Source organism: Podarcis cretensis, assembly GCF_951804945.1.
Source record: "Podarcis cretensis genome assembly, chromosome: 17".
NCBI lineage: Eukaryota > Metazoa > Chordata > Lepidosauria > Squamata > Lacertidae > Podarcis > Podarcis cretensis.
Window position 1 is genome coordinate 8,640,293 of NC_137187.1, and position 19,339 is coordinate 8,659,631.

Genomic DNA, 19,339 nt, shown 5'->3' on the forward strand with positions numbered 1-19,339 from the left:
CTTCGATTTCTCTTTGGTCTCCCGTCTGGCAGTGGACCAGAGGCTCCAAACTCACACTCCAGTGCCAAATCAGTCTCCGAAGCTGCACAAAGGGCCTCAAGACACAATTCCAGCATCAAATCTGATTTGCCACTGGCACACCACGGATCTCCTTCATCTTTTTTTACTCTTGCTGTCCCTGGGCCAGCCTCCTTCCTCCCCTGCCCCAAACTGCAAATTCAAGTCCTGCCACAAGTCTTTGTTTGGGGGCACTTTCTTCAGGAACAGCTGGCCCACAATATCCCCTGGGTTCAGGAAATCTGACTGTGCAGGGAGGGTTGGAAGTGTGTCCAGCCAAGCATGCTCAGAATCCCCCTTCAGACTTTCCTGCCCAATGCAGGAAGGTCAGGGTGGAGGAGGCAGGGGTGGCAAGTGACATATGATCCCATAGGCCCTCCACAGATGTGAATTTAAAATGCTTAAAGAAGGCTAAAACCTCCCATTGAATTAGAATCATAGAATAAAATCTGTGTCCAGGGCAGCTGTTTACCAGCTCCATCTGGTACGTAGGCTGAGACCCAATCTGCCTGCGGACTGTCTCGCCAGACTACTGCAATGCACTCTACGTGGGGCTCTCTTTGAAGGTCACCCGGAAACTGCAATTAATCCAGAATGCGGCAGCTAGACTGGTGACTGGGAGCAGCTGCCGAGACCACTTAACACCGGTCCTGAGAGATCTGCATTGGCTCCCAGTACGTTTCCGAGCACAATTCAAAGTGTTGGTGCTGACATTGAAAGCCCTAAATGGCCTCGGTCCAGTATATCTGAAGGAGCCTCTCCACCCCCATCGTTCTACCCGGACACTGGGGTCCAGCTCCGAGGGCCTTCTGGCGGTTCCCTCACTGCCAAGTTACAGGGAACCAGGCAGAGGGCCTTCTCGGTAGTGGCGCCCTCCCTGTGGAACGCCCTCCCACCAGATGTCAAAGAGAACAACAACTACCAGACTTTTAGAAGACATCTGAAGGCAGCCCTGTTTAGGGAAGCTTTTTAATGTTTGATGTATTACAGTATTTTAATATATTTTTTGGAAGCTGCCCAGAGTGGCTGGGGAAGCCCAGCCAGATGGGCAGGGTATAAATAATAAATTATTATTATTATTATTATTATTATTATTATTGAACCATAGAATTGTAGAGTTGGAAGGGATCCCAAGGGTCATCTAGTCCAACCCCCTAAAATGCAGGAATCTAAACTAAAGCATCCATGAAAGGTGGCCCTCCAAACTCTGCTTTGCAGGCAAGTATTTCTCCACTTGAGATTCTTATTGTTCTGCCTGAGGTACAGGCCTCTGAAATGTAGAGAGAATGGTGGAAGTGGTGAAGAAGTTTGGGAATGAGTCAGGGTACAGAAAGGAATGTGTCTCGCCCACCTCTCTCTTTCCTTTGCTCCTCGTTGAATAACACCCCACTCCGCTCCGCTCTGTGTTGTCACGGACACCATCTGGAGCTGAAAACCCACCCAGTTTGCAACAGGATTAAATAAATGCTTTAATTTTTATCTCTTTATTAAGTGTGCAGTGTTTTTAGCTTGCACTTATAAATGTTCCCTTCTCCCTTTGGCAATGGCGAAATACAAAACAGAGTGGGTCAACCGTGGATAGGGATGAATAAAGTAATCTCAAAGCTGTTTAATCTCATCTATAGACATCAGTCAAAACAGCTGGGCTCCCCTACCCCTCCAAACCTGGTGCTTTGGTTTTATTATGCCATGCTGTGTTTGTTTGTTTGTTGCAAAGGATCAACACAACAGCCCTGAGGTCATTTTACTGGTGGATCTGCAATTTCAGTGGCAAAACACATCACCAATTTTAGCAGTCCTTTGAAAGCCCGGGACAAAGTATAGATGGGAATAGCTTGGCTGAGCTCCATAATAATGAGATACTGCAAGAAATGAGATCACCAGTCCCAGTTTAGAAGACAGTGAGCACACACCACAACTCTTATTGTCGCCCTTGGCATGTCGTGGGCTGGAAAAAAAAGAGAAGTAGTTTGGTGGGTGGGTTGTTGTTGTTGTTCTGGTTTTTTGAATAGGCCAAATGAGGTGGTTGAATTCAGGCAGCAGCTGCTGGAGGGCAGGGGGTAGCACAGCAGCTGGCACCGGCCCTGCTTGCTTGTTATTGGCCTTGGCTGTCTTACCTAGTTATAGTCTCCGAGTGCATCACAGACATTTCATTAGGAAAAGCCCCTCCCCAAACAAGCAGGCAGAGTTGCAGGCAGCCCAGGCCATGAACTCCAGCAGCCACCGCATGGGCACATGCATTGGTCATGTGACTTGCCCTGGTGCTGCCCAGCCACTGCTGCATTACAGCGTTTGTTCAAGCAAGCAGCAAGCATGTAGCATTAGTAACTGCCCACATGACACTGGATTTGTGCACTGGAAAAGGCTGACTTCTGAAAGCCTGCATATGCTGCGCAAAGTGAGCACATCTCTGTAAATTATTTTGCCTAGTTGATTCTGACAGAGGAAGGAGTGAGGTAGCCCCACACACTAATAATTTTCTGCAGCTTCTCCTTTGGCTGCTGCGGTTTTAGCAGATGTCACAAAGACACATCCTTCCAAGCATGGGTTTGCAACCTCGAGAGCCAGAAACTCTCTCTTTTTAAAAAGGAAAACAGCTTTCTAAGGTTGTCAGGTTCTAAAATCTGCTCTTTGTGTGAGAGAGGGAGAGAAGGAAGGGAGAAAGTGTGCACTTAGAATTTTAGTGTGACACCCAGTTTGTTACTCAAATTGACTGAAACTGTGTTTCTGGAACTGGTACAGTGTGCATACATTCTTAAATCTCTGCAAATCTGATGCAGGATTAGCAGCTGTGCTATCCATTCGTAAGAGAGTACTTTTCCTCCACACACTATCCTCTGATTGCATATTTGCAAATTAAACAAAGCAAAAGAAACCCTCCATGAATCTCTCGCTACTTGGGAAACTAAGGCGTGGCTAATGTTTAATTGGAAATAACTTACTCTGCTTTCAATGAAGCTGACTCTCAGTGAAGCATGCATGGGATTTCAGGTTAGCACTTTGCCCTTCAGCTTGTTATGTGCTTGATTCTTCATTCATTGATTTCTGTGCAACTTATTTCCAAGTATGCTTAGGACTGCAGCCTGAGAAGGGTAAAGAAGGGTAAGCATCCTGTAGATGCTTGTTGTTGTTTAGTCGTTTAGTCGTGTCCGACTCTTCGTGACCCCATAGACCAGAGCACGCCAGGCACTCCTGTCTTCCACTGCCTCCCACAGTTTGGTCAAACTCATGCTGGTAGCTTCGAGAACACTGTCCAGCCATCTTGTCCTCTGTCGTCCCCTTCTCCTTGTGCCCTCCATCTTTCCCAACATCAGGGTCTTTTCCAGGGAGTCTTCTCTTCTCATGAGGTGGCCAAAGTCTTGGAGCCTCAGCTTCAGGATCTGTCCTTCCAGTGAGCACGCAGGGCTGATTTCCTTAAGAATGGATAGATTTGATCTTCTTGCAGTCCATGGAACTCTCAAGCGTCTCCTCCAGCACCATAATTCAAAAGCATCAATTCTTCGGCGATCAGCCTTCTTGATGGTCCAGCTCTCACTTCCATACATCACTACTGGGAAAACTACTGTGGATGCTAACATGGGTTTAATCCCAATGAACACAGTGAAACTTACTTCCAAGTAAACATACAGTATATTGACTCGGATTGTTAAGCGAGGGCTTCTTCCATGTTGGTGCAGAATCCGTCCAGGTTAAAGAGAACCACACAACGATATTGGCACACAAAAGGGGTGTGTGTTTGTGTGTTAGACTTTCAAACCTCAATAGCAGCCCCCTCTCTTGCACACACACATGCATATAGCCATGGGGTGCATGGGGGCAGTTGCGTGTCAAGACCCTGCAGCCACCCCCTCATCAGAAATAACTCACACAAGGACACAGATATTAGGTTTATGTTATTGGGCAAATTTTTGGCCACAACTTTATTGAATTACAGAATGTGAGCGGTATTGGCTTAGGCATTGATTGGACCTGACTATATCTGACTCCTGCCCATTGTGCAGGAAGTCCAGTAAGGGTAAGCCACCGGTAGGGGGAGCCCTGTCGATGCGAACCAACTCAAGCTCCCCCTGGTGTTCCCATCGGGGTCGTGTCAAGGCCCTAGCCCCCAGCTGGGCTTGAGACTAGATCAACATCCCCGGATTCCTTTAACGGAATACCCTTAAGCATGGAGGGGCAGGTGATGGCCGCACCTCCCCTCCCCCACGCAAGGTCAAACAATGCCTAACCGCAACCCTAACAAAGTTGTGACGATTGCTATGAGGTAGGTGAAAACCAAGTGGTCAGTGCCAATTTGCCAAGTGGAAAAATTCCTACCAGGCCCCTTGGACAACCAAGACGACCAAGTCCATAGCAAGGGCATTGCCTAACCTGCAAAATAGGGAGGGAGGGCGGGTGATTGAGGAAGCGAGCCAAAGAGGATGTCCTCTGGCTCTCTCCATTTAAACGGGCCCCGGCCACACACACACCCCAGCCAGCGGATTGGCTGGCCGGGCTCTGACGTGGCCGGGATCCCCCAGGCAACGGGGGACAAAGTCCCCTGCCCCCAATGGAGAGTGGGTGGCCACGCGGTCCACCACAACTCCTCCCCACTGGGAAGTGGAACAGATCTGTCCCCCAAATCAAGTAAATAAATAAAAATACTTCACTAACTGACAAATCATGTCTCAGATAGCTTGGTTCTGCCCCCCCCCCCAAACAAAAGTCCTGCCTGCCCCACATAAATCTTGGCTACGCCCATGCACGCACACATATAATACCGCATGACACTCTGCTTTGAGTGAACTGGTGGGATTTTTCAAGGGCATTTTGTGGTGTGGCATGTGGATCAGCTGTTTAAAGGGGAAAGAAAATTTCAAAAAAGTCTCTCCAGGCATATCTCATCCAATACACCCTGCGTAGCTGAAACAAAACAGCTGGTTTCAAGGTAGGAGAAGCTGCTGACAAACGGTCTTTGTCAATTCGATTGACCGCCCTAGTGTGAAGTGAGCAACATCACTGGTTTTTTATGGATGCTGCCCAGAAATTTGACCTGCTCTTACCTGATTTCTTTTCAAACATGCAAATGTGATTTTGTGGCAAGGTTGCTCACATCAACCATATAGTAATCTATGGCTGCATAGGCACTGTGCCTTTAAAGCACTTTCAAAGCCCTCCTCAAAGAATTCTGGGTACTGTAGTTTCTGGTAATTGTCACTCTGCCCATTCTTTGAGGTGGGGGGAAGTACTTTGAAGGGATAGCATGTGCACAGCCTAAGTCCCATATGTTTATTGTAGTTGGCTAAATGCGTTTGTGCAATCTGTGTGGTGAAATGTGCTGTTGAGATGGAATCCTTAATTGGAAGCTCTTCATTAAGCAAGCTGGAAGTAGAGCTGAAGCATATCTACATGACAAATCTACATGAAAATTTGTCCACCCAAAAACTTGCAGGTGGAAACAATATTGAAAATCAGATCCCTCGTAACCATCCTGATACCATCTTGAGGACAAATAATCATGAATGTGCAATGAAAAAGACATCTGCCAATAAAACCTCTGACAGTTTAATTTTATTCTTCTTTGAGAAGAATTCTCATTTCAGGATATGGGATCCCATCACTGAAACTTTCCTCAAACCACACAGTTTGTAGTTCTCACTTGAACGTGCCATTTGCAAAGCATGATGCTGCACTTATGAGTTGTTTTGGCTTTCGGCTTTCATTTCAATATTTTATGGAATCAATTTGATGTGATGCCAAATTCATTCTTGCTATAGGCTCATTAATGTCATATTGACCCTGGAAAGAGTCTTCCAGTGTCTTCAAGTGCCAGAGATTGAGATTGCCCTGGAACAATTTGGAACTGGTTTGGCAAAGACCAGTAATGAGCACAGGGTAAAACTTGCCATTCATGGCGGTCTTGTGAAATACCTTGCACCTCACTTGGTTCAGTGCAGTGGATTGTACTGCCCGTGTCTGAATCTCCAAGTAAAGAACTCTAAAGAGAAAGAATGCAAGAAGTTTGGTAGACATGGGCTTTTTCACATGAACTCGGGTACACTTGCTCAAGTGCTCTCTTCCACGCAAATATTTATTAATACAGGAATCTCCACTGCTACATTCCGGCCATGATGGTTGTGATATATTTCTGAAGTTATTTTTACATTTCCATTCATTATAGTATGCTTGGGAAATTGTGTGCTTGTGTGTTTTAAGGGCACATCACAAAATTAAGGCTCAGTAGTGGCTGGTGTGGTTGGGTGAGTGAGTGAACCGGTTTGCGAACGTTCTTTGGAACCAGAACATTTGACGGGGTTTCCACGGCTTCCAATTGGCTGCAGGAGTTCCTGCAGCCAATCGGGAGCTGCACTTCGGTTTCCAAACATTTTGTAAGTCAAACAGACTTCCGGAATGGATTCCATTTGACTCCAAGGTACGAATGTACTTGTTTTATATAGCCTAGGACTTGCTGATCAGAAGGGCGGCGGTTTGAATCCCCGCAACGGGGTGAGCTCCCATTGCTCGGTTCCTGCTCCTGCCAACCTAGCAGTTCAAAAGCACCTCAAAGTGCAAGTAGATAAATAGGTACCACTCTGGTGGGAAGGTAAACGGTGTTTCCGTGCACTGCTCTGGTTCGCCAGAAGCGGCTTAGTCATGCTGGCCACATGACCCAGAAGCTGTTCGCCAGCTCCCTTGGCCAATAAAGCGAATGAGCGCCGCAACCCCAGAGTCGGCCACGACTGGACCTAATGGTCAGGGGTCCCTTTACCTTTTACATATATATATATATATATATATATATATATATATATGGAAACATTCACACACACACCCTCCTTGCTCTGAGATTTTCATATGCTCCCCTGGTGGAGATACACTGCTGTAGGTGCCTGCCTGATCGGCTTGTACAGTATATGCAAAAAGCACTATGAGGATACTGCCATTACATAGCTCAGTTTCTACATAACACTGGAGGCTTCTGTTGCTGTTCTTTATTTTTTAAAAGAGGCAATAAAGTTCTTGTGTAGTGTCCTCTAAGGCTTCCTTCCCTGGCAGGTACCATAACGCTCCTGTGCTTTCTTCCTTACTAGGGGAACTGTCCCTATGAATTGCTGCTTCCTGACCATTTTCCTGATTCAGGAAATGGGAGCATAAAATAATATTTAATGGGTCCCCCCATATGTTTAGTCCAAATGTGTCTGTGCTCTCTGGAGAGCCGCTTCAGTTTTGTCCAGCAAGGGTTTGGCCAAACTGACAGAGGAAGTCATTTATTGCTGCAGATATCTGTAGGCTGCAATTACAGAACTGCTTTCCGTTTTGCTTTTGCCGTGGCCAAAGTTTTTTTTTCTTCCTCCAAGTTCCAAGAGCCAGTCACGGAATCCGGTTTAAACTCACCACCCAAGTGACCGATTAATCATATCTCAGCAGCAAGCAAAGTTATAACAGAATGCTTTTCAGGCAACACCCAGCTGAACTAGACTAAAACGGAGGAACTGTTTAAATATTAGCCATCAGTGGTGTTGCAAGCGGCAACATGCCCAGAAATGCGTAGCGACTGCCTCTGGGCCAAAAGTATATAGGAGTCAAGATTTATCTATCTGGAACACAGGTCTCAGCTGGCCACCCACTATGCTTCATATGCAGAATGTCACTTTAATTTTAGTCTGAAAACTGATCTCAAGAGTGGCTAAAGCTATGGGAGGTGCTATAGCTACAACTGTGGCATCAGTCAATCTTGGAGAGCATTTGACATCTAAGGCTGATGGCAGTTGTAGCAACTTAAGTACACTATTGAGTCTGAACCAGTGGCACAGTGTGGGGGGACCCACGGGGAGTTGCTCCTGGTGCAAAATTGTTAGGGGTGCAATATTTCAATACCCGGTGCTGCCTCAACGCAGCTGCATGCTGGGCTCCGTTGAAAACGGCTTCTCCATGCAAACCAGGAAGTGACCTCTCCAGACAACAAAATTACTCTTCTTTTCTTATCTCTGCAGCTGCCATCTCCTGGGTGATCCAGACGCCGTTAGGCAGTTGAATGTGCATTCATATTCTGTTTCCCTCACTCCTGCTCCCCTCCCCTGTGCAGCCCCACACGGTGGCAACCCATGCTACACCACTGGTCTAAACACATGTTCAGCGCTCTGGAAAGATATTTCGGAATGTGTGTACCGCTTCGAGCACACTTAAAATGTAATGCCTTCCTTTGCTCTTAGTTCAAAGGGGCAGTCAGGTCACTCAGTAAGCCAAATGTAATGTCTTTGCATTCTGATTCTTTACATAAAAAGGGTAAAGGGACCCCTGACCATTAGGTCCAGTCACAGACGACTCTGGGGTTGTGGCGCTCATCTTGCTTTATTGGCCGAGGGAGCTGGCGTACAGCTTCTGGGACATGTGGCCAGCATGACTAAGCCGCTTCTGGCGAACCAGAGCAGCGCACGGAAACGCCGTTTACCTTCCCGCTGGAGCGGTACCTATTTATCTACTTGCACTTGACATGCTTTCGAACTGCTAGGTTGGCAGGAGCAGGGACCGAGGAACGGGAGCTTACCCCGTCGTGGGGATTCGAACCGCCGACTTTCTGATCGATAAGTCCTAGGCTCTGTGGCTTAGACCACAGCACCACCCGCGTCCCTATTCTTTACGTAGGACTCTTTACATAGGATTCTTTACATAGGACCCCAAATATCTCCCCGCACACAATTTTTTTCTCCTTTTAACAGGTCTTTGTTGGGAACTGAGCCCACCTTAACCTGGCCTCTGAGGTCGAGTTCCGCTCTGAGCTGCAGTATCAAAGAAGCTCAGTGATGTCTCTGCTTGACATGAAGAAACTGAAACTGAGTTCCTTGAGGGAAGAGTTGGATAGAAATGTAATGAATACCTAATACCAGGGGGTCAGCAACCTAAGGCCCATGGGCCGGAAGTGGCCCACAGAGGTTGTTTGACTGGCCCACGAACCGCCCCCTGAACCAAGCCGCCTGCTTGCATGCTGTGCTAAATCAGCTCAGTGCAGGGACTCACTTCTGCGGTGCCGGAAATCGCATCTGCGCACAGATGCTGAAAATCATGGGCCCCGATCTGGCCCAGACAAGATAAACCTTGCTGACCCTTGCCTAAGACCATAATCCTGTGCACACTCACTTGGGAAAAATGTCCCACTGAAATGAATAAACATTCATAGGATTGGCTGTAAGTCAACCTGGCTGTGAGAATCAACTTCTGCCTTTAGTCTCCAGGGCTGGATTCACATGCAATAATCCTTTTTCAGTTGGCGTGGAATGTTTCTCAGCGTGCCCTGGCCCTGGGCTACATCACTTCCCTCGCTTGGGCTTTAACGGTTATTTCCCAACTCAATGCATACTTGCAGCACTTAAAATAACTGCCAACTGAAACTCTTGCCTTAACTACACCTTAGTGTGTTTGAGAGAAAAGGCTCACTGTGCTACCACTACATCCCCACTACAAGGAAATTATGGTGTTAATTGGTTGAATGAAGAAACAGTACTGCTAAATATGCTGAAGGGGCAGGGAATAAATAGCCGCAAATCTAGACTTACTGTTCTGATTATAGTTGACTTTCTCATAGTACAGTGGTAAAAGGTAAAGGTAAAGGTACCCCTGCCCGTACGGGCCAATCTTGACAGACTCTGGGGTTGTGCGCCCATCTCACTTAAGAGGCCAGGGGCCAGCGCTGTCTGGAGACACTTCCGGGTCACGTGGCCAGCGTGACATCGCTGCTCTGGCCAGAGCCAGAGCCACACACGGAAACGCCGTTTACCTTCCCGCTGGTAAGCGGTCCCTATTTATCTACTTGCACCCGGAGGTGCTTTCGAACTGCTAGGTTGGCAGGCGCTGGGACCGAGCAGCGGGAGCGCACCCCGCCGCAGGGATTCGAACCGCCGACCTTTCGATCGGCAAGTCCTAGGCGCTGAGGCTTTAACCCACAGCGCCACCTGCGTCCCCTGAGGTACAGTGATACCTCAGGTTAAGTACTTAATTCGTTCCGGAGTTCCATTCTTAACCTGAAACTGTTCTTAACCTGAAGCACCACTTTAGCTAATGGGGCCTCCCACTGCCGCCGCATGATTTCTGTTCTTATTCTGAGGTAAAGTTCTTAACCCAAGGTACTATTACTGGGTTAGCGGAGTCTGTAACCTGAAGCGTATGTAACCCGAGGTACCACTGTATTGATTTGTAGAGGAGGCCCTCTCGTGAGATAACTACCTCAAGTGGTGGAGTTTGGGCACCATAACAGGCATTGTTGGCCGATGACGACATATGTTGTACTGGAAGACACACAGATGAATTAACCTTTGATATTGTGTTTTTGTGTGAATGTCTACTGCTCGTTACAATCTCCCTTGTGTGTGTATTTGTACCTGCAACTCAGGGTAATAATTCATGCAGTTTGTTGCAATAGTAGTCACTAACCACCATTTATCAATGAATTGTGTTAAAATTATTATTTAAATAATGAACAAGCTAATAAATCTACCGGTTGACTCAGCGCCTTCCATGCATATGGTGCTTTATTGAGAGGTGAAGCTGAGACTCCAATACTTTGGCCACCTCATGAGAAGAGACGACTCCCTGGAAAAGACCCTGATGTTGGGAAAGATGGAGGGCACAAGGAGAAGGGGACGGCAGAGGGCGAGATGGTTGGACAGTGTTCTCGAAGCTACCAGCATGAGTTTGACCAAACTGTGGGAGGCAGTGGAAGACAGAAGTGCCTGGCGTGCTCTGGTCCATGGGGTCACGAAGAGTCGGGCACGACTAAACAACAACAACAACAACAAGGTGAGTGTGTTTGTGTGTCCTGAGGAACTTCTGAGCTGAATTGCCACAGTGGGTGAAAACAGTAGGAAAGGAAATGGGGTGGGGGGAATGAGACAGGATGAACAGGAAAAAATACAATTCAATCTGTACTTAAGGTGGGCATGAGGACGAAAGGTTTTTTCTTATGGGCTTTGCTTTTGCTGCAGACAGCAAGAGAATAATGTGCTGCCCAGGCATTTCCCCAAGAATCTCTTCCATTCCTGTCTTCACGAAAAGGGGAACGCTTTGTGGTATTTATGTGTTCTGTGCAAGCGCTCACCTACTTTTGCGTTTCAGAGAGGCATGAATAATATATACACAACTGCCTCAGTTCAGCAGCACTCAGCAGACTCCCAAGGGGAAGGGGAGAAGAGAGGAAATCCTGCCGGTGTACTGCAGCAAACTGTTTGCTCATTAGGCAGGGAAAGAGAGGAGGGAGAGAGGAGGAGGGATAAAGAGATCCGTTTATATCAGTGTGTGAGCCATTCATCGTAACAACTCTTGGGTGCATTTGCAAGCTCAGATCACACTGATGATTATTTGCGTTGGAGTTGTTACTGAGGCAGCCGTTCCCATGCCCCCCTGCCAAATCCGTCCTCACTCAGGATTGAGAGAGCTGTGCTAATTAAAACCAATCCCAGCCTAGGGACCGAGGTCTGTTTGGCCCACCTCCCAATGAAATATTTGAGGGGGCTGTCGCATCTTCCCAGGTTGATGGGCGTTGCCAGTCAAACGGTGTGCATGTGCCGTGTCATGTGATCAGTTACCTGGGCTCCCCAATATTTTATTCAAGTTGGCACCCCTGCTCCCAGCTGTTGTTTAGTTGTTTAGTCGTGTCCGACTCTTCGTGACCCCCTGGACAAGAGCACGCCAGGCACTCTGTCTTCCACTGCCTCCCGCAGTTTGGTCAGACTCATGTCCAACCATCTCGTCCTCTGTCGTCCCCTTCTCCTTGTGCCCTCCATCTTTCCCAACATCAGGGTCTTTTCCAGGGAGTCTTCTCTTCTCATGAGGTGGCCAAAGTATTGGCGCCTCAGCTTCATGATCTGTCCTTCCAGTGAGCACTCAGGGCTGATTTCCTTAAGAATGGATACGTTTGATCTTCTTGCAGTCCGTCTCAAGCTGATGCTTGAATAGGAAATAGGAAAAAAATAGGAATTGTTTCTTTGTAGCCAGCCACAGCTTTCTTTCTTTCCTTCTTTCTCTCCCCCCCCCCCAACTGAAAGCAGATGGACACCATACCAAATCGGGCAGAAGAGTTGCGTAGATGCATCAAATGCATTTGTTTTCATCTTGAAAGTACCACAAGGTTCTTTGCTGTTTTTCTTCAACACAACTATGCCTCTGCATTTTGACTTCAAGACTACAGACAGAAAATATGTTGCTCTTTAGGGCTTGTTAAGGGTTGCCCCAGTGGAGCGCCAGCCTTGCAGTGCAAATGAGTTGGCATAAGTGACCGGCCTACCATCTTGGTGATTTAAATATGCCGCATAAATGTCATGTGAGCAAACCAAATGAATAAACTCAAGAGTTGTATCCAACTGAAGCCCCACCTGCACTGTACACTTAAAGCAGTATCATACCATTATAGTCAAGGGACACAGGTGGCGCTGTGGGTTAAACCACAGAGCCTAGGGCTTGCCGATCGGAAGGGCGGCGGTTCGAATCCCCGTGACGGGGTGAGCTCCCGTTGCTCGGTCCCTGCTCCTGCCAACCTAGCAGTTCGAAAGCACGTCAAAGTGCAAGTAGATAAATAGGTACCGCTCCAGCGGGAAGGTAAACGGCGTTTCCCTGTGCTACTCTGGTTCGCCAGAAGCGGCTTAGTCCTGCTGCCCACATGACCCGGAAGCTGTACGCCGGCTCCCTCGGCCAATAAAGCGAGATGAGCGCCGCAACCCCAGAGTCGATCACGACTGGACCTAATGGTCAGGGGTCCCTTTACCATTATAGTCATGGCTTCCCTCAAGGAATCCTGGGAACTGTAATTTGTCAAGGCTTCTGGGAGTTGTTGGCATCCTCCTGTCTCAAGAGACAATGGAGTGCACCTCCAGGGGTGAAGTCACACAGCTGCACTAGTGGGACCGAAGTGATGCCCTCTCTATCATCTAGGTCATGGGAATGCCAGGGCAAATAGCTCAGTCAGCAGAGCATGAGACTCTTAATCTCTGAGTTGTGGTTTTGAGCCTCACCTTGGGCAAAAGATTCCTGACTTGCAGGGGGTTGGACTAGATGACCCTCAGGGTCCCTTCCAACTCTGCAATCCTAAAATTCTATTAATGAAGCCATTGTGGCTACTCCTAGTGCAGGTCTTCTGCTGATGGGACTCATTAAGTGATACCTGCCCTGTGCCTTCAAAGCACATTATTTCCCTCAAGGAATTCTGGGCACTGTACAGTGCTACCTCGGGTTACATATGCTTCAGGTTACATACGCTTCAGGTTACAGACTCCGCTAACCCAGAAATATTACCTCGGGTTAAGAACTTTGCCACAGGATGGGAACAGAAATCGTGCTCTGGCGGCGCAGCAGCAGCAGGAGGCCCCATTAGCTAAAGTGGTGCTTCAGGTTAAGAACAGTTTCAGGTTAAGAACGGACCTCCGGAATGAATTAAGTACTTAACCCGAGGTACCACTGTAGTTTGTTAAGGATTATAATCATAGAGTTGGAAGGGACCATAAAGGTCATCTAGTCCAACCGCTTGCAATGCTGGAATATTTTGCCCAACGTGGGGCTCGAACCCCCCCCCCCAAGATTAAGAGTGGTGGGAATTGTTTTTGGAGGAATGTGTTTTGAACACCTTTAAATGTATAGTACAGTGGTGCCCCTCAAGACGAACGCCTCGCAAGACGGAAAACCCGCTAGACGAAAGGGTTTTCCGTTTTGGAGGCGCTTCGCAAAACGAATTTCGCTATGGGCTTGTTTTGCAAGACGAAAATGTCTTGCGAGTTCCTGCGGGTTTCCCCCCCTTTCCCCCCCTTTTTCTAAGCCGCTAAGCCGCTTAACAGCTGATCGCTAAAAGCCGCTAAACCGCTAATAGCGCTAATCCGCTAAGCTGTCAATGGGCTTGCTTCGCAAGACGAAAAAACCGCTATATGAAGAGCCTCACAGAACGGATTAATTTCGTCTTGCGAGGCACCACTGTACAGTGAAAATACTCATTTCATTCCAAAATTGAAAGCTCATGGAAATCTCATTGCAGATTGATTTTTTACTCCCCTGCAGTGTGTCCATTTGAAAACAGTTGTCGGCAGTCCTCTCAATTTGAGTGTGGGTGTGCATATCCACATCTGACCAATGATGTTGTGAATTGGTGTACCGTATTTTTCGCTCTATAGGACGCACCCAACCATAGGACGCACCTTGTTTTAGAGGGGGAGAACAAGAAAAAAACATTCTCCCCCTCTCTGCTCTGCGCCTCTTCAGCAAAGCAGCTGGAGAAACGGAGCCCCTTCCATTTCTCCTCCCGCTTGGCTGAAGGGGCGCTGCGCAGCTCTCCCTCTCTGCTGAAGCCAGTAGAGTCTTGCTCTCCCGGCTTCAGCGAAAGGAACCTGAAGCCTGCAGAGCGCAGCGGGAACTCGCACTGGGCTCCGCAGGCTTCAGGCGGCTATCCCTGAAGCCTGGAGGGCAAGAGGGGTCGGTGCACACCGACCCCTATCGCTCTCCAGGCTTCAGCGAAAGCAACACGAAGCCTCCAGAGCGCGGAGGGAGTGCTCCCTCTGCACTTTGGAGGCTTCGTGTTACTATTGCTGAAGCCAAGGAGCCTGCATTCGCTCCATAGGATGCACACACATTTCCCCTTAATTTTTGGAGGGGGAAAAGTGCGTCCTATAGAGCGAAAAATACGGTATATCAAGATTACAAGCACCACTTCCTTCTTCGTTCACTTGGACCATGTGCAGGGAGGGAAATATGTGGATATCCTAAAGAAGAGGAGGGCTTTCAAACACATAACAAGTAGGCACATCCAACCTCATGAACAGTAGGATCTAGAAACACTCTAAATTGAAAGCAGCATGTTGAGGATGAGCATGAATGATTCCGGTTTGGGAAAATCTACATCTTTTGTGCTACAGATGGGTTAGGCTGCATACCCACCGAGTCTGAATGGAAAAGCTGGGCTGTTGAAGGCCGTATGTCGACAATGCTATATTTTACATTTTAAACCAATGCGCTAGGATGAAATGCAGAGGACTGTGTTCCTTAATAGTAGAACGGAAGAAGGCATTCTGATTGGTAAGGCTTGCTATGTAGGGGAGAGAGAATCTGTCCAACTATTAAAAGGCACAGGAGTCAAGACAACTTTTTCTTGAGGTAACTCCTACCAAACAAGCAGGAGGCACCGTCTCGTGGCTTTAAAATGCATTCACTGGTCGAGTTCAAACCTTTTCCCAGTCAGCATAACCTGAACTGCAGTGATCTCTGAAAGCAAACAGAATGTCCATATAGGGCTTTGCTTTCAATCATCACTGCTAATTATGTTGAGGCCTTCAGTTCCAAGAAGGGGGACTAGCTTAAATTATATCTTCCTTTTCATCACTTCTAAATCTGTTCCTTGAACCACTCAGGCATATTCTCTGAGAATATTGCTTGCTTGACTAAAATAAGGAGAGACGGTTGGTCAATGGCGTCCTCCAAACCTTTCCCATCCACCAACCAGGTATTATATTTCAACAAAGCAATTTTCAAGGGAAAGACGGCCAGTATGCTACAAACAGGAGCAATGATTTAAAATTAACCACCACTTTCTTTCTTTTTAAGCCAACTTTTTTAAAAACAAGCACCCAGGCTTCATTCATTCTATCATAGAATGTTCTCTATACATAGGAGTGAGAAGCAACTGCTGTCCTTTCCAACTGTACCCCAGATTACTTTTCCAACTGTACAGCCCATTTACTTTGCTCGACAGAATTCAATGGGGGCCACTGAGATCCAAGCCAGCTCCTCTTCCCATAGTCTTTCCCTTATTCTCCTGTGCAGGTCATGTTCCTGTAGTTTGTACTCCATGAGATTTGGGTGTGTTTTAAATTCAGTTCCCTTGTATTTCCAGAATGTTTTAATTTGGGATGAAAATACTCATTTCCCATCAAAGCCCTGAAGTGACCCCCTGTCAAAAATAAAGATATTTACACCCACTGTATTAATGCTGTAAGGGACTTTTTTATGTGTCATTATGACAGATGGTGGAGGAAGCGAGCCGCATTCCAGTGAGTGAGCCTGTCCCTGGCTATAGTACTGGTGTTGGCCCTCTCACTGGTCAGAGCTGAAGGAGTTAAGGGGCAGAGGGGTTAGGAGAGGGAGGCTCGGAAGATGAAACAGGTTTGAAAAGGCAACTGAGACCAGATTAGGTTAGATGCTTTTCAAAACTATTTGGAATTTTTTTTAGAGTAAATGAAGGGATTTCACTCTGCTGAAATTCATCATTTGCCACTTTAAAAGGGGGCACAGGTAATTTTTACCTGTGATCTCTGCAGTGGTTGATTTAAAACACTGTGCACATATATCTTAATCAGGTATCTGTCCCTAAAAAGTGTTAAGAGAGGCATTGAATTTTAAATTAAAAGGAAACTGAAGGAAAATAGAAGATCAAAGAAGACTTAATCCTAATAACACAAGGACAGTAAATTGTAGACAGATGATGGACCTTGAGAAAGTCCCCCCAAAAAGAGTTTAGCCAAGCAAAGTTTAAATTGAAAACTCAGAAAAATACCAAGATGGAGATTTTAAAGAGAATCAAGAAAATCAAATGGAAAAGCCAAGAGAAAATGAAGATAAATGAAGGATGAAAAGTGGAAGCACATGAAAGGGTACATGGATATGAAGTCTGCTTAAAGAAGAGGGAAGATGAGTAGGGAAAATAGAAGGCTTTTCTTTTAAAAGGCAACTAGAGAAGTCATTTCATGAAGGGAAAGTTGGGGTTTTTGTTGCTGAAGCTGGAAATGTGCATGTGGAGGGGGGGGGGAAGCATAGAAGACAAGGAGAGGACAAAGCCATTCCTTCTAATTTCATATGGGCTCAGGTTGCCTTGGAAGGAGAGAAAGACAGGTAAGTTTAAAAATTGCTGAAAAGGCAAGTAAAGCATTTTGAGGATGAACCTGCTGATGGCGACTGGAGAGTGACTGCTCAGGGACATGGCAAGTCCAGGATCAATGAAAAACGATGAATAGTCAGTCTAGTGAGGAGTGTGGCCTGGGAAGAACTGTGCATGAGGGCAGGGTGTCACCTGAAAAGAGTCCCGAGGGCCAGAAAAGAGATTCTGGAGAGCCACATTTAAGCCCTTCACCTGAGGCTCCCATACCTGGACTAAAGGAGCACCTACATGATCAATATGGACTTCAAGGGCAGTCTAGGAGTAGCCACAGTGGCATCATCCATAGAATCATAGAATTGCAGAGTTGGAAGGGACCCCGAGGGTCATCTAGTCCAACCCTCCTGTGATGCAGGAATCTCAGCTAAAACATCCATGACAGGTGGCCATCCAACTTCTGCTTCAAAACCTCCAAGGAAGGAGTGTCCACCACCCTTCGAGAGAATCTGTTCCACAGTCTAACAGCTCTTACTCTCAGAAAGTTCTTCCTAGACTTAGTCGGAAAGGCCTCTATGACTGCTTGGGAGAGGAGGAGCCTTAGAAGGCAGGGACCATCAGTCCTGACAACTGCTCCACAGGGGCAAGACATACTGGGAAGTGTCACTGAGCTGTATGTTTATTTCCTTGAATAAAAAGTTGAGCACTGCCAACTGGCCTTGCTTCTTTGTGCTGACCTGCATCCCTGACAACCCTGGCCCTTTGTTTTTCCCCTGGTCGTGGGAACTGCAGTTTGACTCTAACTTTACTTAGGCAGGAGAGATTATTGGTCAGGTCCCCGGGTGTCCTGGTAGTTGTCCACCATAAAGGAAAGCTGTAGCTCAGTGGGCAGAGCACATGCTTAGCATTTAGAAGGACCTGGGTTCAATTTCTGGCATCTCCAGGTACGGGTGGGTCACAATATCCTTTGATAAGATCACCTGATGAAAATCTTGGCATATTGCAGAGATGGCTGTTAAAACATAAAAATTTAGAATATTTTAAGGAAGACTGGGAACCCTTTCCAGTCTAAATAAAAGGTTATTATTTCCCCTATTGAAGGATCACAGCAGATCATCAGTGGATGATCACAGACATATCTCAGTCTGAACTATGGGTAACCTCACAAGGCTGCTGGGGTGAGGTAGAATGTGAGCTCCTTGGAGGAAGGGTTAGCGAAAACGAAAGCATAAAGTAAATAGACACCTGTGTGAACCTTGATCTCTAATAGTTAACTGCTATCTTTTCTCCCTCCACAAGGAAGTGGGAATAGAACCAAGAGAACTCAAGAAGCTTGGGTTGGGCAGTGTAGAGAGGGACAAGGAGGTGAGGCCATTGTCTTAACTGCAGTACTGAGCCCATGTTGCTCTCATTTATTTCAGTAGTGCTGGTGTCGGGGACCTTTGGGCTGCCAGATGTTGCTGAACTTCAGTTCCCATCATCACTGGTCACTGCACATACTGGGGCTGATGGGAGCTGTACTTCAGCAACACTAAGCAAGCCAAAGGTCCCCGCACATTGGCAGTTAAGTAATTGAGAATTGCCCCCATGGATTGAACCAGTTCACAAGCACACACAGACAGAGGTATGGAGCGCTCCCCGAAATGAATTTAAAAGCTCTCAACTTCTACTAAATGGTTGGCTCTGCCTTGCATGTGTTGTGAATGGGTGGCACTGTGGGTTAAACCACAGAGCCTAGGACTTGCCGATCAGAAGGTCGGCAGTTTGAATCCCCACGACGAGGTGAGCTCCCATTGCTCGGTCCCTGCTCCTGCCAACCTAGCAGTTCAAAAGCACGTCAAAGTGCAAGTAGATAAATAGGTACCGCTCCGGCGGGAAGGTAAACGGCGTTTCCGTGTGCTGCTCTGGTTCACCAGAAGCGGCTTAGTCCTGCTGGCCACATGACCCAGAAGCTGTACGCCGGCTCCCTCGGCCAGTAAAGCGAGATGAGCACCGCAACTCCAGAGTCGGCCACGACTGGACCTAATGGGCAGGGGTCCCTTTACCTTTACCTTAATTATCATTATCTTCTTTACACAGATGGAACTTTCACATTGCAGCACACCAGTCCCCGGAACACGCTGGCTTCCTGCAGGTCTGAACCTTAGGTCAGGAATGCCAACTTGAATAAAATATGGGGGGGGGGGGCAGGTAAGCCCCACCCCACCTAATCAATCATAGGACACGCATGGGCATAGCCAGGGGAGAAGGGGGGCAGCTGCCCCTTAAATCAATAAAAATACTTAACTGAGGTTCTGCCCCCCACATAAAGCCTGCCCCCCCAACATAAATCCTGATACACCATTTGAATGGCAGTGAGCATCAGCTGGGGGGCTGGCACACCCCCCCCCAATATTTTATGGGGGGGCTAAGGGACCTTGGCCCCTCGGAGTTGCCTCCTTTGGGAGAGGACGGCGTGCCTCGTTCATGGAG